This window comes from Myotis yumanensis, unplaced genomic scaffold (genome assembly GCF_028538775.1).
Source record: "Myotis yumanensis isolate MYYU_CA2020_CCGP unplaced genomic scaffold, mMyoYum1.0.hap1 SCAF_3, whole genome shotgun sequence".
Classification (NCBI taxonomy): Eukaryota; Metazoa; Chordata; class Mammalia; order Chiroptera; family Vespertilionidae; genus Myotis; species Myotis yumanensis.
The window spans coordinates 28,540,748-28,550,189 of NW_027223754.1; positions in this window are offsets into that span (position 1 = coordinate 28,540,748).

The window sequence follows — 9,442 nt, forward strand, 5'->3', positions numbered from 1 at the left end:
ACATTTACAAGCTCTTCAGACTATGATCCATTTGGTCCTCGTGTAAAACTTTGCAATAAGTATTGTCATTCTTTTGCAGATGACAGCCTAGAGCACAGAGAGGTCATTACAGTGGCCCAGGACACACAGCACAAAGGAAGTCAGGAAGGACCTGATCACTGTCTCCCTGTGGAGGATAGGACTTGTGCTTGTACCCGTTTTACAGCTAAGGAAACTGAGGCAGCCTCAAGCCTCACACCCAGAGTGTATGGAGACACTAGCCCAGCATCCCTGAGGCCTGTCTCCTGAACCCTATTCTGAGAGATCACACACACACATTCTGAGAGATCATCCCTCATGAGCATCACAGCTCAGCTACAATGGGAGCTCAATTTCCGAGGAGAATAGGGATGAACCAGGTGGAGGCTATTGGAAGGGGTGCTGGGCTGTGGGGACCTCTGAGCTAAGACTTGGAGGCAGGAGAGCACTTTGTGTTTCCTGGAATATAAAGTTTGAGGCAGAAGGCATGGAAGACCAACTCACAGTGGTGGCCTGTAGGATGATGACAGCTCTCACCCCAAGACCTCCATGTCTGAATCACCAGGACCTGCAGGTATGTCGCCTCACTGCAAAAAAGGACTTTGCAGATGGGATTAAGTAGTGATGTGGAGATTGTCCTAGATCGTCCTGGTGGGCCCACTGTGAACACAGGGGCCCTTGTAAAATGGAGATAGGAGGGGGAGATGCAGAGAGAGGTTGGAAGGTGCTGTGCTGCTGGATTTGAGGACGAAGGATGGGGCCGTGAGCCAAGGAATGCAGGTGCCTCTCTATGCTGGGAAAGGTAAGGCACAAGCTCTCTCGTGGGGCCTCCAGAAGGAACCAGCCCTGCAGCTCTCTGACTAGAACCCGTTGAGACCCAGGTCTGACCTCCAAACTCCAGAATTGAAAGATGATAAAGCAGTAATGTCTTAATCTGCTGGGTCTGTGGTCATTTGTTACAGCAGCCACGGGACACGCACACATTCCCTATTGAGGTACAGTCATCTCAGTCACCCCAGTTGATGAGAGGAGGTTGGGTGATTCTAGAATTGGGAGCGGAGGACCTCCAAATGTGCTGACTCGGAAACCACAACCTGTGCTGCAGGGTGGCCCTGATGTGGACTGGATTTCAGCTGTGACCTTGAGATGTACCCGGCACCCCCCCCCTCTCCACCCCCCGTGCTCACTGGGCCACTGCTCGGGAGTTAGCAGGGGGTCCTGGAGCCCAGGACCAGTGAGCCCAGGAGCCCTGGGTGGCTCTTTCTGCTTAGAAACCAGGCACAGATTTCTGGACTGTTCCCTGACGAACTTGCATTTATTTGCTTCTTCAGTTGTGTCTGTCTCTTCTAAATCTGAACTTTGAAAAGACCGTTGACTTGATGAAAACCTAATGTGTGTGAATGGTGTTTCTGCCCAGTGCTAAGGACGCCTGCATTCTTTCACCAGTTCAGTGCTACACAACTCTTCTGGATGTTAAGACAATAGTCAATTGTGTGTGTGTTTTTAAAGGGACAAGGTTGTTCTTACTGTGATCACGATTTATGCTGGTGTTGGTTTTCAACCACCAGCCCTTGGCACAGAGCGTGACAAGGGGGAGGCACCGGACTGTTGGCTGCTCCTTCAAAAAGCGCTGGTGCAGCCTTATCTATGCAGGCGCTTTGCCAGGGGCCGGTGAGCTGAGCGGGAGGGAGGGAAGAAGATATAAAAATGAACACACATTCCCAGAGGCCAGCAGCTTCACCAGGAACCCTGGAGGGCATGGAGACGGTTTATCCCAAAACAGTGGTTGCCATGGAAACAGGAAAGTTTGAGGTCAAATTGCCAACAGCCACCAGTTTGGCCGTTGAGAGCCAGATGTCAGGGGACCCATTCTACCGATTCTGTTCCTCATTAGAGAAGAGAAAGCTTGACTTTCTGAGAGATATTTAAGAGGACACTTTGAAATCCAATAAAAGCAAGGGCTGGTGGAATCAGGAGGGCTGTTCCGTCCCAAAGGCTAGCCACCCCAAGGCGCCGTTTGTCCTGGCCTCGGCCGGGCCCTATTTCACAGCAGGGGGACGGAGGCCAAACTTTTATTGGTTAAACAGTACATGGGGGCCAAGTTTGCTAGGAGAAAAAACAATGGCCCAGGGCCGAAGAAGGCTTTTCAGAGCTGTTTTCCCCCTTTCCTCCAAGCAGCTGAAGGTCCTCAGGGCCGAGGCTTTGCGGGAAGCCTGACGCAGGAGGGACCAGGGCCGACCCAGGAAGCGAGACCCCAGGGAGGCGGGAGAACAGACCCTCTCTCAGTGCCAGGACCTCGGGCAGGGCTGAGAGGAGGCGTTTTAAGATCCCTTGTGCCATCAGCCTCACCGGCATCAAAGGAGACGGTTTGATTGCAGGAGGGAAGAGTGCACAGGCTGCTTTGAGTTGGTGGCAGGAAGAGCTGAAAGCCAGGCTTGCCTCAAAAATGAGTCCCTGCCGCCTGGCCAGTTCCCCAAAGGGCCATACTGTGTCCTCACTCTGGGGGCAGGAATGACCTTGCCCAGGACTGCGGTGATCGGGGCTCAATTTTAGAATGTGGGTTTTCTTCCTATTACATTTCCTCCAAGTTGGTCTCTAGAGACCTTCAGGTAAGTACCTAGCAAGTGGCATCACCAATGAGTTAGTTCATGCATGAATCCATCAGGACCCATGAGCCTGGCCAGTCATCCAAGCCTGGGGTGCTGTGCTGAACAGGGGAGACTCTAGTGGGGTCTCAGGGAAGGCTGGGCCAGGGGTGATGTGAAGGAAGGTGGATCCAGACACAGGCACCGCAGCCAGAGGCCCATGGGGAGGACACCCTGAATGTGCAGGGGCCACCTGGGAGCAGACTTATTAGATTGAAATGTCAGGATAGGGACAGCCTACTGGGGGCTTTGAATGACAGATAAGAAGGAGGAACTCTGCCCAAGATGGGAGCCGGGAAGAGTTATGGAGGAGGACGATGCCATGAGGAAATCTGAAGGCAGAGCCCATTGAACTTCAAGGACTCTACACTGGCCAGCTCCAAGGGGGACGCTGGCCTTCCTGGACTGACCATGGAGCACTGGAGCATGGCCAGGAGGATCTGACCCTGGGCCATCTAGTCACCGTGATACCACCATTACAATAGACAGATCAATGGGACAGAACAGAGGTCCCAGAAACAGACGTACACAGATATGGCCAATTGGTTTTAGACAGATGGCCGAGACCATTCAATGGGAAAGAATAATCTTTCAACAAGGACATTTGGACATTCATGTGCAACAAAACAAAACAAAACAAAACAAAGAAAGGTCCTCAAAACCCTCACCTCACACCACATACAGATATTAACTTGAAACAAGTCATAAATCTAAAACTTCCAGAAGAAATATAAGATAAAATCCTGGTGACCCTTAGTTTGGGAAAGATCAATCAATTAAATTCCATCAATCTTAAACTTGAGCCCTTCAAAAGATACAAAAGGAAATGAAAAGGCAAGCAAAGAGTGGGAGGAAATATTTGTAAAACATATATCCAACAAAAGACTTTATCTAGAATATATAAAGAAGTCTTACAATTCAACAATAATAAGACAATTCAACCTAAAAATAGGCAAAAGATTTGAAAGGACACGTCACCAAAGAAGATATATGGATGGCAAAGAAGCACACAAAAAGATGCTGAACATCATTAGTCATCGGGAAAATACAAATTAAAACCATAAGGAGATACCACCACAAACCCACTAGAATGACTAAAATTAAAAAGACTGGCCAGCCTAATGTTGGTGAGAATGTGGAGCCAAAGGAACTCTTATAGGCTACTGGCAGGATTGTAAAATAATAAAACCACCTTGGAAAATAGTTTGGCAGTTTCCTAAAATATTAAACATATGACCATATAACCCAGACATTCCATTTCTAGGTATGTCCACACAAAGACTGCTACATGAACGTTTCTAACAGCTTTACTGTTTTTATTTCTTTTTTTATAAAATTTAATTTATTGGGGTGACATTGGTTAATAAAATTATATAGGGTCAGGTGTATAATTCTATAATGCATCACCTGTATATATATTGTGTGTTCACCACCCCAAGTCAAATCTTCCATCACCACTAACCCCCCCTTCACCCTCTTCTTCCTCCCTCCACCCCCACTTCCCTCTAATAATAACCATAGTGTTGTCTATGTCTATCAGTTTCTTGTGGGGTTTTTTGTTGTTGTTGTTTAATCTCTTCACCTTTTTCACTCAGCTCCCCAACTCTCCTCCCCCTCTGACAGGTGTCAGTCTATTCTTTGTATCTAGGAGTCTGTTTCTACTTTGTTAGTTGATTTTGCTCATTAGATTTCACATATGAGTGAATGAAATCATATGGTACTTGCCTTTCTCTGACTGGCTTATGTCACTTAGCATAATGCTTTTCAGGCCCATCAATGCTGTCTCAAAAGGTAAGATTTCCTTTTCTTTTCTTTTTTTTTTTTTACAGCCAAGTAGTATTCCATCGTGTACATGTATCACAGACTTTTTGTCCACTCATCTATTGATGGGCACTTGGGCTGCTTCTAAATCTTGGCTATTACAAATAATGCTGCAATGAACATAAGGGTGCATATATTCCTTCCAATTAATGTTTTGGGTTTCTTTGGATATATTCCCAGAAGTGGAATCACTGGGTCATAAGGCAGTTCCATTTTTAATTTTTTGAGGAAACTCCATACTGCTTTTCATCGTGGCTGCACCAATCTTCATTCCCACCAACAGTGCACGAGGGTTCCTTTTTCTCCACATCCTCTCCAACACTTGCTGTTTGTTACTTTATTGATGATAGCCATTCTGACAGATGCAAGGTGATATCTCATGTTGATTTAATTTGCATTTCTCTGATGATTAGTGACATTAAGCATCTTTTCATAGGTCTATTGGCCATCTATATGTCCTCTTTGGAGAAGTATATATTCAGGTCTTTTGCCAATTTTTAAAAAATCTTTATTGTTGAAATTATTACAGATGTCCCTCTTTTTTCTCCCCATTGCCCCCCTCCACCCAGTTCCCATCCTGCCCCAGGCCTTCGCCTCCCTATTGTCTGTGTCCATAGGTAATGCATACATGCATATAAGATCTTTGTTTAATCTCTTCCCACCTCCCACCCCCTTCTCTCTGAGAATCGTCAGTCTGTTCCATTTCCATGCCTCTGAGTCTATTTTATTCAGTTTATTCTGTTCATTAGATTTTTTATTTGTTTATTTTGATTTTCAGATTCAATTGTTGATAGGTATGTATTTGTTACCATTTTGATGTTCATGTTTTTTATCTTTTTCTTCTTCTTCCTCTTCTTAAAGAATACCCTTCAACATTTCATATAATACTGGTTTGGTGGTGATGAACTCCTTTAGCTTTTTCTTGTCTGTGAAGCTTTTTATCTGATCTTCAATTCTAAATGATAGCTTTGCTGGATGGGGTAATCTTGGTTGTAGATCCTTGCTATTCATCACTTTAAATATTTCTTGCCACTCCTTTCTGGCCTGCATATTTTCTGTTGACAAATTAGCTCACAGTCATATGGGCATTCCCTTGGTAACTAACTGCTTTTCTCTTGCTGCTTTTAAGATTCTCTCTTTGTCTTTAGTCCTTGGCATTTTAATTATGATGTGTCTTGGTGTGGTCCTCTTTGGTTCCTCTTGTTTGGGACTCTCTGTACTTCCTGGACTTGTAAGTCTGTTTCTTTCACCAGGTAGGGGAAGTTTTCTGTCATTATTTCTTCAAATAGGTTTTCAATATCTTGCTCTGTCTCTTCTCTGGCACCCCCATAATGCAAATGTTGGTATGCTTGAAGTTGTCCCAGAGACTCCTTACACTATCTTCATATTTTTGGGTTCTTATTTCTTTTTGCTCTTCTGGTTGGGTGTTTTTTGCTTCCTTATATTTCAAATTGTTGATTTGATTCTCAGAATCCTCTACTGTTGAATCCCTGTATATTATTCTTTATTTCATTCAGTGTATGCTTAATTTCTGACTGGTCCTTTTCCTTTTTTTTTTTTTTTGGCATTCTCACTAAAATCCTTGAAAGTCTCACTAAGTCCCTTGGAGGTTTCTAGAAGATTCTTGAGTAACCTTATAACTATGGGTTTGAACTCTATTAATTTGCTTTTTTCCATTTCTTTAATTTGTGACATGTTTCTTAGTCTCTACATTTTGGCTGCTTCCCTGTGTTTGTTTCTATGTATTAAGTAGAGCTGCTATGTCTCCTTGAGTTGGTTGAGTGGCCTTGTGTAATAGGTGTCCTATAGGGCCCAGTAGCTCAGCCTCCCCAGTCACCTGAGCTTGGAACTCTAGGTGCACCCCTTTGTGGGCTGTGAGCACAGTATTATAGTTGAGCCTGATTGCTGTTGGTGTCACTGGGAGGAATTGACCTCCAGGCCAATTGGCTGTAAGGACCAGCTGTGTCTACAGTGGGAGAGCTGTTATGTAGGAGACACCCCTACGGAGCAGGACTTGCTTCAGTGGGGCTTTGGTGCTCACTGAGTCTTACCAGCCTAGTGTTGGCATGGATGTGTAGAGTTGTAATCTGGTATGGTCTAACACTGACCACTGAGTACACTAGCTCTTGGGTCTCCAGGGAAGTGCAAAGTCAGCCACTGCCTGGGGCCACCAGTTAGGAGCTACAGAGAGATCTGCAGATTCCTCCTCTTTGTATCAGGTTTGGAAGTGCCCAGATGAGGCATGGCTATGAAGCAAGGCAGGCTGGTGCTGGTATAGGGTCTTGGGCCTTTTATTGATAGGTTTGGGGCTCCCTGACCCAGCGGTAGCTTGTTTGAGATTTTCAAGGACAGGCCATTCATATGCAAAAGCTGCTGCAGGCAGGTTGGGTGGGGTTGTAAATTGGATGAGGTGGGGTCTTAGGGAATCTTCAGGGCAAGGTGGAGCAAACAGAAATGGTTGCCAGTCAGCCCTGCAACAGGTGAGGTCCCAGCATGATAACAATGATCCCTGCGAGTACCTCCATCTGGGAGAAAGCCACCCCCAAGTTCCTGCCCCGATGCCAGACAAGTGTGTCCCCCAGAGCCTCACCCTAGTGCTGGAGCTTAGAGGAAGCAGGACCTTGTAAGTTCAGTTCATGGTGCTGGCCTTTTAGGAGAAACAGCTGGGTCTCCAGCAGCCTCTGTGTCACTGAGCTCCAATCCACACTGGTTTTTACAGCCCATAGTTATAGGGACTTCTTTTCCCAGCTCTGCGACCCTGGGTTGGGGGGTCTGGTGTGGGGGTAGGACCCCTTGGTCCTCCAGGTGGGCTCTGCAGAAACCATCTCCCTCCCGATTAAAAAAGCAACACACAGGGGTGCTGGCCCAGTCTGTTCCACGCCTCCACACCTCCTACCAGTCTCAGTGTGCTTTCTTCTTTATTTCTCTAGTTGTAGGACTTCCATTCAACCAGCTTTCCGGTGGTTCTGGATGATGGTTGTTCTGTATTTTAGTTGTAATTTTGATGTGGTTGTGGGAGGTGACAAGTACAGGTGTTTACCTTCGCTGCCATCTTCTCCTTTGCCCATTTTTAAATTGGATTGTTTGGGGGTTTTTTGGTGTTGAGTTGTATAAATTGTTTATAAATTTTGGATATCAATCCCACATCAGATATATCATTGGCAAATATGTTCTCCCATTCAGTGGGTTGTTTTTTTCATTTTGTTGATGGTTTCCTTTACTATGCAAAACCTCTTTAGTTTGATGTAGTCCCATTAGTTTATTTTTTCATTTTGTTTTCCTTGCCTGAGGATATGTACCAGAGAAAATATTACTACAAGAAATGTCTGAGATTTTACAGCTTATGTTTTTTTCTAGGAATTTTATGGTTTCAAGTCTAACATTTAAGTCATTAATTCATTTTGAGTTTATTCTTGTGTGCAGTGTAAGAAAGTAGTCTAGTTTCACTTTTTTACATGTATCTGTCCAATTTTCCCAGCAGCATTTATCAAATAGACTATCTTTATCCCATTGTATGTTCTTGCCTCCTTTATCAAATATTAATTTACCATAAAGGCATGGATTTATTTCTGCCCTTTCTACTCTGTTCCATTTATCTATATGCCAGTATCGTGCTGTTTTGATGACTCTGTCCTTGTAGTATAGTTTGATGCAAGGTAGTGTAATTTCTCCAACTTTATTCTTCTTAACAGCTTTACTATTAACAGCCAAAATCTGGAAACAACCCAAATATCCACCAGCAGGTGAAGGGCAAACCAATGATTACATATATATATATATATATATATATATATATATATATATATATCTCCACATAATGGAATGCTACTCGGCATTTAAAAAGAATGGATTATTAGCTGTATCTGAAAAGTGTGAACAAGGTCAGGCAATAAAAGCATACATACTGTATTATCCCATTTATAAAGAATTCCAGAACTTGCAAATAAATCTATAGTGACAGGTCAGCGTTTCCTGGGCAAGAAGAGCAGGGAGAGGACAGGTGAAAGCTTTGGGGATGACAGACACATTCATAATCATCTTGATTATGATCATGACTTTATTGTGTACCTATTTATCAAAACTTACCAAATTGTACATCTTAAATACATGCATTTTATTATATTTCAAATATAACTCAATAAAGCTGAAAATTTGACACAAATACCCTTAATGAATGACATCCAATTGTAAAGAAAAGGATTTAGGTACATAGGATGAAAAATTCTTTAGCAGAGGAAAGGGGTCTGTAAGGAAAAGTCTCACAAGTCTAGCACTGCATGGGTGAAGATTATATTTAAGGACAAGGAGTGGTCACTAATTATGCTAGGTACCCATAGTCACTTCCACATTACTACAGGGCAGTGACGTCTATATATATGAAGAGCCAGGGGCCGTCACATCCGAAACAACCAAATGGACGACCGAACAGGCTGAGTGGGGCGACAGGGCTGGCAGGGGGGTTAGTGAGGGATGACCAAATGACTGAACAGCTGGCTGTGTGGGGCAACCAGGCCAGTAGGGGGGTTAGTGAGGGATGATTAAACAATTGAACAACAGGCTGCGAGGGGCGACCAGGCCAGCAGGGGGCGCAGTTGGTGGCAACCAGGCCGGGGGGGGGGGCGGGGGGGGGGCAGTGAGGGACAACCAGGCCAGCAGAGTGGGCAGTGAGGGGCGACCAGGCAGGTGGGGGCAGTGGGAGGTGACCAGGCCAGCAGAGGGGGCTGTCGGGGGTGACCAGGGCAACAGGAGGGGCAGTTGGGGGTGACCAGGCTGGCAGGGGGGCAGTTAGGGGCGACCAGGCTGGTGGGGGGGCCAGTTAGGGGCAACCAGGCCAGTAGAGGGGGGCTGTTGGAGGTGACCAGGCTGGCAGTGGGCCAGTTAGGGTCAATCAGGCTGGCAAGCAGATGAGCAGTTAGGAACCAGTGGTCTTGGATTGTGAGAGGGATGTCTGACTGCCA